Consider the following 10,604-nt stretch of genomic DNA (forward strand, 5'->3'; position numbering starts at 1 on the left):
ACACACACACACAAATCCACACACACACACACACGCTTACATCAGTGGCAACACAATGTAGATCCTATGTCGTTATCGTCAGCGGGTGTTAGATGGCTGAGCGGTGAGGGAGTCGGGCTAGTAATCGGGCTAGTAAAAAAAGGTTGCCAGTTCGATTCCCGGCCGTGTCAATTGACGTTGTGTCCTTGGGCAAGGCACTTCACCCTACTTGCCTCGGGGGGAATGTCCCTGTACTTACTGTAAGTCGCTCTGGATAAGAGCGTCTGCTAAATGACTAAATGTAAATGTGTTGAAAGTGGAAGAGGAGGAGTAGACATGTAATGAATGCTTCCAGGTGCGGCTCTCGTTTCTTATCTTGCTCGGCGTTATCACAACACAACTCCCTGACGGAGCGCAGGGCGGCTGACCAGGCCCGGCCGTGCGCAGCCCGTACAGGAAGAGCTCTGACAGCTGAACAGCAGCAGCTGGAGTTGAAAGGTGGAGGAGGGCCGTTTGATCGTGCGCCGTGAGAGGCTTCCACAGCCTGCTGATGTGGAAAGGACGTTTGTATCGAAGGGTTTTCGAAGGTTCTGCTTGGGTCATCGAGACGTTTCGAGAGCCGTGAACGTTCAAGAGCCAAAAGACAACGCTACGCAAACTGTTAGGTGTGCAACACAATTGAGCAAAACCTTTACAGCTACGAGAGGTTTCCCCTTCAGCTGGGAGGCTTGTAGGTTAAAAACGAGGTTGTCCGAAGGTTGTGAATGTCAGAGGTGGCTCTGAGGCGAGAAGACGCCATCTCTGTGGCCTGTCAGGCTGTGGTCAGGATGCTCCACAGAGAACTGGAGGTATGCAAGGCTCTACCCCCACCTCTGTTCCTTCCACTCCTCCAGCCCTTTAAGAGGCTTCTTCTCCGTGAGACAGCTAGCTTATCGCTCCTCTGGGGCATCACACTGAGGCTCTCCAGTTTCTGCTGACTCACCGCTCCCAGCGGTCAGGGGAATGCAGTGATTAAGGCGTGCACGTGTGTATGTGTGTGTATGTGTGTGTGTGTGTGTGTGTGTGTGATTGAAACGCAGGCACTCTTGACAGTTTGGAAAGCATTTAGGTCTCAGTGGCTAAAAATAAAGTGATTAGCTATAAATAACATCCAGACTATAAACCTCCAAGTCCCACATCAACTGTCCTAAGAACCAGACACAAGATATCTGCTCAACAGTAAAGACAGAAGGAAAGGGAAGGAAAGGGAGGCGTTAGAGCCAAAAGCTTCGGCTTGCACTACTACCACGCTCAAGTTTAAATCCTGTTAAGACGTTGTCTTTGACGGCAGTAAACGTTAGAAACAACTAGATCCACATGTAACCTTTATTTCCTTATCTCAGATAACCACGGTAAAAATGAACTTCGGCAGTTACACCCCGACGCTACAAAAACCAATAAAATTGTAAGCTCTTTAAAGTCTTTATTCAAAATGGCTGTTGGAAGCAGAAGGATTTGCCCTGGGATATAACTCTAAAGAGCATTGAGCCCTGGCCTATTACAAAGTCAGATAGCACAGCCTTCAAATAGCCCGGTGGCATTCTGAAATGTATTACCAGTTTAATAGTGCACGCCTATAAAACACATCATCAACCCGTGATGTCATGTCTGCAACAACCGCAACCGCGACGATCCCTGGAAAGACCACAAGAAAGAGGAACTTACCATGGCAAAAACTATACACACACACACATTTGTACACAAACAAGCTTGTCACTTAGTCCGCACCACTGTCAGAAAAAAAGCATGTACTGTCTTACCCTATCAGATCCTCCATTGTGAGTCCATCAGGGTCCAGCAGTTGACGTGGTCATCCAATCATGGTGTCCTATGACCCTTCCCTACAGACACACAGACGCGAGAGGATAGTTAGCATGCAGCTGATGGAGGCTTTGGTGGGTCAGTATCCACTTGGGGGTGGCTCTGGTGGGCTTAGAGGGAGGAGCCTCAGGCTGACCCCTGGGGTTGAGTGATGAGTGTGGGGGCCTCTTGAACCGTTTTAACTGTCATCCCTCTTTCAGGAGGCGTCAGTCAGGCATCCCTGATCTCAGGGTTCATTACTTCTCCCCTTTACCTCTCACCTCTTATCTTCTCCCGTTCTCCCCCCCTCTCTTTATCTCTCTCAATCTCCCACTCGGTCTCTCTCTCTTTTGAGTTCTTCTTCATCTCCTTTTCCCCCTCCGTCCCCTTTCCTCCCCCACACCCTTCTCTGGTCTCTGTGGTGCTATCTTTGAGGATAGGGTTTTGAGCAGATGTCCCTGGGACCACTGTTTTATCACGCTGGTAACCTCTCAACCTATCTGGACTGTAGCCTCTCTCCTTCTACTCTCACTAACCCTAAACCTAGACCTAACCCTAGAATGTTTAGGGTTAGAGTTAGGTTCTGGCTAACTCTATCCCTGATCTAACAACAGGTATGAGGTGAGGTGTGGTAGCAGAGTCAAAGTCAGCATTAGGGTCACCGCTAAACCTAGCCGTAAAGCTAACCCTAAAAATCTTTTTAACCTAACCCTAAAAATCTTAGCTTGAAGGCTAGGCGGTGACCCTAATATTTACTTTGACTCTGCTACCACACCTCACCCTATACCTGTTGTAGGATTACGGATAGAGTGGCCAGATTCTAACCTTAACCATGGCGGGAGTACACACAACCAACTTTCCCTGTGATCATCCTACAAGTAACAGCACACATTCATCTTCCAGCCAGCATCCCCAACTTCTCCAAACATTTCATGAATACAATTCCTAATATTATGCGTGTGTTAATTCTGAAGAATTATGCAGAGAATTATTCACAGGCACAGCACCTGCTTAAAGGGTTCTCCAGTGGTGGGGCTCTCCTTGGCCCGGAGCTGGCTGAGCAATCAGACTCAGCATCTGCCTGAGAGAGGGGGAAAATTGGGTTGAACTCTGGGGCACACTGTCCTTTAGACCACATAAGACTCAGCCCAGCTGTATGGGAACACTGAGATGATGCAGGCAGCAGGTGTGGTCCAGCTGCAGTGATGGAACAGAGTAGAATATGTATTCATGATATACTAACGTACACACAGATACAGGTGTGGAGAAACTCTCTTAAATATTGTTTTGATGAGAAAGGAATCTTCTGGAACATCAAGTGATGGAATATGTTTGTACCTATAGTTTACATAATCAGCAATATGAGGGAGCTTGTTCAGTATAACTGCACCCTCAAGCAAGCAAGTTCTTCTAAGATGTAAATAAAGCTGTTTCACGACCCTTAGCTGTGATGTGCTTAGAATATATCACCAAATATCGATAGTCCTCAAGCCTGCTTCGTGTTCGCTGCCCACGGGCCTTGGGGTCTATGAATGTTACATAACAGGACTATAACAGGATATGCAATGTCCCAGAAGATGCCTCTATAAGTTAAGTGCCACTAAATCGTTTTTCCATTAAAGCCCCCAACGGAAGTCTTGTTCGGTGTGTTTGAGTGCTCGGTCCAGACTGTACTCCACTTTCTCATCACAGTCTTCTTCATTCTGATCTCTCTACTCTTCATCTAGTCATGCATACTGATCTGTACTGTAACTCTGGGGAATGAGCAGCCGTGACCTGCCCAATCTATCAAACATGCATAGGAAACAGATGTATCTCTGATGCATTCATTTAACCTCCTCTGTTCTGTGTGTGTGTCTGTGCGTGAGTGTATGCGTGAGTATGAGTGTGTGTATGTGTGATTGTGTGTGTGTATGGGTGGGTATGAATGTGTGATTGTGTGTGTGTATGGGTATGTGTGTGTGGTGTGGGTATGTGTGTGTGTGTGTGTGGTGTGGGTATGTGTGTGTGTGTGTGTATGGGTATGTGTGTGTGTGTGTGGTGTGGGTATGTGTGTGTGTGTGGTGTGGGTATGTGTGTGTGTGTGTGTGGTGTGGGTATGTGTGTGTGATTGTGTGCGTGTATGGGTATGTGTGTGTGTGTGGTGTGGGTATGAGTGTGTGTGTATGTCTGCGTGCCCTCAGGCCGCCAGCCCTACTCAGGAGCAGGAGGCGTTAATGCGTGCCCTGACAGAGAAACAGCATGGAAAGAGAGAGGGAAAGAGGGAGAGAGAGATCGAAATAGATGGAGAGACATAGAGAGAGAGAAAGAGAGAGTGAGAGCATGAGAAAGAGACAAACAGGCAGACAGTGAAAGTACACAACAACCTGTGGTAAAAGTGATTTACAGTCCTTCTGAGTGCAGGGCGACATTTAGCACCTTTGATACCCCTTACATTTCCATACGCAATGAGACAGATCAGATTCAGGCTTGTAAAACCAGTGTGCTAGGGCATCGTAAACTGATCAGACACTCAACAGAGCGGAGGGCTCATTTCCTGTTTGTCACTTATCCCTGTCATCATGTTAGATAGGTCTGACTGGTCCAATCATGACATCATTTGTTGTCGGGCGACAAAGGAAACCCCCTTGTGAACTGGCATCCCCTGTCACATGACCTCGTAATCTCACCGGACCTCCCACCTACACACACACACACACATCTTTTCCTGCACACACTTGCACACGCACACCTGAACATTATAGACACACATAGGTCTTCATGTAAACACTGCATTACATACATTCACAAGTATGAACATCCCACGCACACTACTATAGCCTATATTTATCCCTCTTCTCACACACACACACACACACATACACACACACATATATCTCTATCTCAAACACACATACAAATACACACACACAGTTCTGTATTTCCCTTTTTCGCCAAGACAATCGGCTGCTTGCCCTAACTCTTTCCTGACCCTATTGTCAGCGCTGTCATTTCCACATGTGTGCCGGCCATAAAAAGAAGAAAAAAGGCCAGGTCCGCCTAGAAGCATCCCTTTCCTGAGCAGAGGGGTCACAAGCTGTCTGCTATAAACACAGGACACACCTTAACCCAACTGTTTCCTTCACCCCATACCCTACTTACCCTGAACCTTGACCAATACAACACATTTCTCTAATTTGTAGTGAATAAATGTGGACATTGGGGTAAAATATTTACTTAATCAATACTAGTTTTTATAGGTGACCATATTGATGGAGGAGAGGAGTCACAACAGTTACGTTTTACTCATTTGATTGAATTAAATGACAGATTGTAGTGTAACACCTGTTTTCCTTGCATGTTGGCTGGATATAAAATATCGACTAAATCTTGTATACAAGATTATCGGTAGAACGGGTTTAGTGTGTAGCCTAGTTGAATAGAAAAGTTGTCCATTGTATCCAACGTGCCATAGGCTGTGTTTCCGTACCATCGTCATGACAACAGTGTACGCACAACTGCTGGCCTTTGGAGACACTAAAGCTGACTTGAATTATAGCTTTCATTAGCCGATTTCAACTCGAGTTTTAACGCACATATATTTTACACGTGTTGTATGAAGCATTTCGTAAATCACAATTGTATCTCGTCAAACTAATGCGAGTCAAGTGTACTTATTTCAAAGAGTCCACCACAGCACATTAATAAGGATGTTTTCACTCATCACATACCTTCTTGACAAAGAACTTCTCAAAGAAACTCCTCCAAGGGAATTCCCGTTCTCCTTTACAAAGTAACTGTTTTACAGAGTTTCTAAAACGTTTCCAAACAAACATCCACAGTAGTAAACTGTCTTTGAGGCAAATTTAAATTTAAATTAACTGGCACAACGCAACGTGTGAAAACCAACAGTCTAACTTTCTCCGCCCAGTTTCTCTCATTCGGCCCGCGTTTCATCCCTCAAAGGCTCCATGCTCCGCCTCGATTCTATTCTATTGCTGGCACACAGAAACCGCATGGTCTACCTCCCATTCCACTTTCCTATGTTTTCATTGTGACTATATGTCCCATTAACGTCAAAAGGCTATATGGTTATTAAACAGTATGGCCTGAGATCATCAGATTAGTCTATTGATCAAGGTTTAAAAGGCAACCCCAAAATGTAACAGCATAAGAACACAAATAGCCTACTGCTTAACCAGTACCCAGCAGTCAGGATTTTTTGTCATAATTTCACTGAGTATAATCCTCTGGTTTGAACTTTCCCCGGTTCAAACAACCCGAGTGACACCGGCATTACAGAGATTATCCTTGGTGCTCACCAAAAAAAATGTGTTTGCAACTACTGTGAAGGCCTAGGCGAACGTAGTTCATAAGATCGTTTAGCGGCGGAGTTCAGATATGCTTATCCAAATTCTTTCAATTGTGCCTCAATAGAAGCTCAATTTACACTGATTATCGTCTAATTAATCGCCTATGGCATATTAAATCGTTGAGTTAATGCGAAGCGTTTCTTCAAATAAATGGTAGCCTTGCTGAAGAAATTCTTCAACCAACCGTGCACAACTCTCTGCATGTAGAGATTTACATTCAGATTCAGACAAAATGTTCATGTCTTATTTGTTATAGGCTATAGGCTATTTATAATTAATATAATGGAAGTAGGCTCAAAGATTGTGGACATTTTATATTTTTAAAGAAAAAGTACAGCATTTACTCTGTAAGGTCAAAGACAACACTCTCACACGATTTCAAAGGTTATATGGCATATAACTTAATTATAAACAATAATTGTTTTAAGCCTATTTACATTTGTCTTCAGCCGGATAGCATTTTAAGGCTAATTACTTTTTGGTTGCAGATCTGACCTACCACTAACAACAGCTTAAAGACAAAGCTCGTTTATCAATAAGTTATTAAACGCCTGTTGATGAAGTTGATTTTTGACACTTTTTCTAATATTGTATTTTCTTGATTGGCTTTCTAATCAATGCTAGTTTATTTATCCATAGATAAGCCTATGTTTTGTTTTAGTTCTAATTAATTGACTTTGATAGATTTACTGACTCAAGCCTAAACTATTAGCCTACAAAATAGCCTACATGCCTGTTTAAAAGACGAATTGTGCTACACATCTTCACAATAGTGAACTTTCGCAAATATACCACTAGAGGGCACTGTAGGCTATGAAATTTTCTATGCTCCATCCATGTTCCTGTGGCTCTGGCTGGACAGGAAGAGATAGATATAGCAGTTGTAAACTACAAAATATGAATGTTGTGATGGAAAATATGTAGGATAAGTGTGAATCACTAATACAAATGTACCTGAAATTATAGGACAAAGGCACAAAACAGCCTAACTATGTCTATAGAAAACATAAACCAACAAAATATGTACCGAAAATTTAACCTCTCAATCATTTTTGGCTACTTAATAAGTTTATAGTTTGTTTCCGTCTGTTTACAAGTTTTTCGTATGTTTACTGTTTAATTGCTTGATGCTGAATTCAAACATGAAATCTGTAAAATGATGACGAGCCCGGATATCCTCGTTGTTGAAATAAATGGCACTATGGGAAATTGGGTTCTTCAGCCCGTATTCACGAATACATTTTACGGACGATTTACCATGCAAGCACCACAATGTACCTCACACAGCGAACAAAGCGTACGCTGGCTCTTTATTTGCTCCATAGAGATTCTCTTTCCAGGGGTTTTTGAGGTAACGTACATGATCACTTCAGTTTTCAATACCGTAAGCTAACTGGATGGATTGGAAACACAATATACATAATAGCAAGAAGGCTAAAGCCAGTACTTAAAATATGCATTGGAGTGAAAAGGTAGCGTTGAGAATAGTAGTCGGCAGCTAACGCTTGCCAAACTACATTTTCAAAAATTAACTTCTCTTTGGATGATACGAAAAGTTAACACGCTCGACACTCAAAAGGCGGTATTTGCGGTCGGATTTTGAGGTAAGACTATTTTCGACATATAGTGTGTAAATATAAATAGACTGGCTGCTGACAGTTTCGATTATGCCGGTCCCAAATCGTTTAATACTGCTGTCTTTGTTTACTATAGAGTGTCCCTGGCGTTCTCATCTCTCACGGTCTCATGCCGTGTCATGGGTTACGTCGAAAGACTAAGGAAATATGAAATTGTTACATGGTTTTTGATATCAGTTTTCTTCTGAAACTTTATTGCAACTTCTCACGACGAATAGTTATTTTAAAAATTGACACTTTCCTCACTCTTTTGCAAGTCGATATTTGTACTGGATGCTGTATGGTCTACCACAAGCAGTTGCAAATATCTCGATTTCATGCATTACATAGCCTTTTTACGTGTACCGTGGGCTTATGGATTTCATTTAGAGGATTGGTTTCCCTTTGTAGTGCCAGGGATTATTCTCAAGGTAGCATGGGTTCACAGTTGACAATCTTTCGCTTTCCCTCTCTCGAACTCTGATCTCTCTTTTTCACACACACTAGGGAGGCTATTCCAGACACACACACACACACACACACATACACACACACACAGCTGGTATATTTTGATCTCTCTGGGGCATCTGACTCACCAGGGACAGGTGCTTCTCAGAAACAGGTGCGGCTGTAAGTATAACAAAGCCTCACAGTTCTGTCACTACAGGCTTTGAAAAAAAACATGTTTACATTTTCACAACTATGTTCTGAATCTTACAGTTGGTCATTCATGGTTGGATACAGGGCCTAAGCAGTTGTATGTCATGGTTTAGAATTCAAATGTGCAGTGTTGGCCTTTGTCTTGGTGCATAATGTCAGTGTCACATTTCCATGTGGAAACTGGAATTGAACTGAACTTCTGCCATTTTTCAGAAGTTATTGAGGTTTTGTGTATGCTACCAATGGTTAGTGCTTTCAAACATGTTTTCTATGCAAATATGAGGTGTAGCAGCCTAGTTGAACCAGTTTAGTATTGTCTGCATACCAACAAAGACAGGGAAACATTAGTCAGGCAAAGACCTGTATTATCTTTCACTTTTCTAGAACTGTGATTTGCACATACTTGGGCTACCTGTTGTAGTAAAATTCTCAGAAAGAAAGGTGTGTTGTCAAATTCATTTGAATACTTGTAGGGGATCCATGTTTAAAACGATTCCAAATACAAGAACGATAAAAAGGTTTGTTAAAGTGTTCACATTTGTCTTGTGAAATTTATAATACAAAATGTAATGGTTTCTGCCGTTGAACTTGGTTTCTGATGCTGTTCCCTCTACAGCCATTTAGTTTGGGTCAGGAAGGAAAGCTAGCCACTTTTACACTGGAACTGATTTCATGGTCTTCTGATGCAGCCCTGTTAATGATTAATTTATGGTTTAACTGTTGAAACCAGACTTAAGTGCAGGGGGTTAAACGTTTTTTGGGAGAACATCAACCATGCATTGTCACAGTTTCAAAACCCTGAACACAGAGGACAGAGAGGGGGAAAGGAATGAGGTCAGCCCTCAGACGAGGAAGAGATGAAGGAGAAGGAGGAGATGAAAGTGAAGGGGTATTAAATCTTCTCTTGTTAATGTAAGGGGACAGTTGAGCAGTGATGGTTGGTATAGTCTCCCACTCTCATAACCCATATCTGACTTCCCCTGGTACACAACACGCAATGCATGACATCTCTCCGATAAATTAACAAAGTGATGATGGGCAATGTGACCTGTTGAGGCTGATTTGCTGTCTCAGGAAGACCGGGAGGTTCTGTGTCATTACAATCTAAATCTTCCTTGCCTTGTCTTTCCAATTGATGAAAATCAACAGCATCAGCAGTCTCTCTGTTACCCTGTTAAGTAAGACTTGTATCCTTTGTTAGAGCGGATTCATCCTTTTTGATATCTTGAACGCAGCCTCAGCTTTCCCTGCTCTGCATCCAAATGCGCATGCGCGCTGCTGACTCGCAGTAATCTGCTGTTAGCAAGAGATTGCATCTGCGTCCACTGGATTTATCAGAGAGGGAGAATTAAACCCCATGGATTTTTTTTTTTGCTATATAATGCAATGAAAACAGCCCTCAGTACAAAGACGTGTAGGCCCTGTGATTGAGCATTGTAGGATGGGTAGTCCTTTATTTCCAAGGCGACAGCGGTGCGGGAGCGAGGATGTATCCTAATAGAAGTCAACGAGAATCAGAATCCATGAACGTTGAAATCTTAGTGCAATGGACCAGACGGAATACAGAGGATTTTGCGAAAGAAAACATTATGGATGAGATTTCCATTTAGCATTATTTTTTCTCTCCAGTTTATGTCGTTTTGTTTGGCTTCTATAGGCTGTGAGCAATCCTGAGTTCAATAGCCTAGGCTACCCACCATTGGATAGATCCCGAGACGGTACTGGAACCGGACAGATAGCTTGCTAAATAGAATGTTTAAAGAAATTCGGTTAGTTGCCAAACCCTGCACTGTCAGCCCCAAATGTCCACTCGGCCTGTTATTAGCGCCTTTTATTAGTTTTACGTGAATCAGTGCAACTATACTGCAATGACCATGAGCAAAATAGCCAATTCTTTGATACAATATTGGTTCATCCGTTGTCGGCGGTCTAAACTTGCCAACATTTGCGTCTTTTGAGTTTTTTTATTTCAATATTAAGTGTCGTTGTGAAAGTGAGACTTTAGCGAACCTTTTAGAGCTGTTTTGTGTATTGGTATTAAAAACACAAGTCTTTTGTTGGTTGTCTCACCCAGGAATGCACCGTCTCTTGGGCGGTCATAGTTCTGCGTTATGAGAATAACGGGTCGGCCCACTAAAAGCTGTAGACTACAAGCGGA

The 10,604-nt window shown here is 42.9% G+C and overlaps 1 long non-coding RNA gene across 1 annotated transcript; it reads right to left on the bottom strand.

The window, feature by feature from the left end:
- Window positions 1–1,469: 1,469 nt before the first annotated feature.
- LOC134030915 (uncharacterized) lies at window positions 1,470–2,901 on the bottom strand. The gene is made up of 3 exons (XR_009931775.1): window positions 2,826–2,901; window positions 1,779–1,859; window positions 1,470–1,653 (listed from the first exon to the last, which is right to left on the bottom strand). It is a non-coding gene; the product is annotated as an uncharacterized LOC134030915 (long non-coding RNA).
- Between the last annotated feature and the right edge of the window lie 7,703 nt (window positions 2,902–10,604).

The sequence above is a fragment of the Osmerus eperlanus genome, chromosome 12, assembly GCF_963692335.1.
Source record: "Osmerus eperlanus chromosome 12, fOsmEpe2.1, whole genome shotgun sequence".
Lineage (NCBI taxonomy): Eukaryota > Metazoa > Chordata > Actinopteri > Osmeriformes > Osmeridae > Osmerus > Osmerus eperlanus.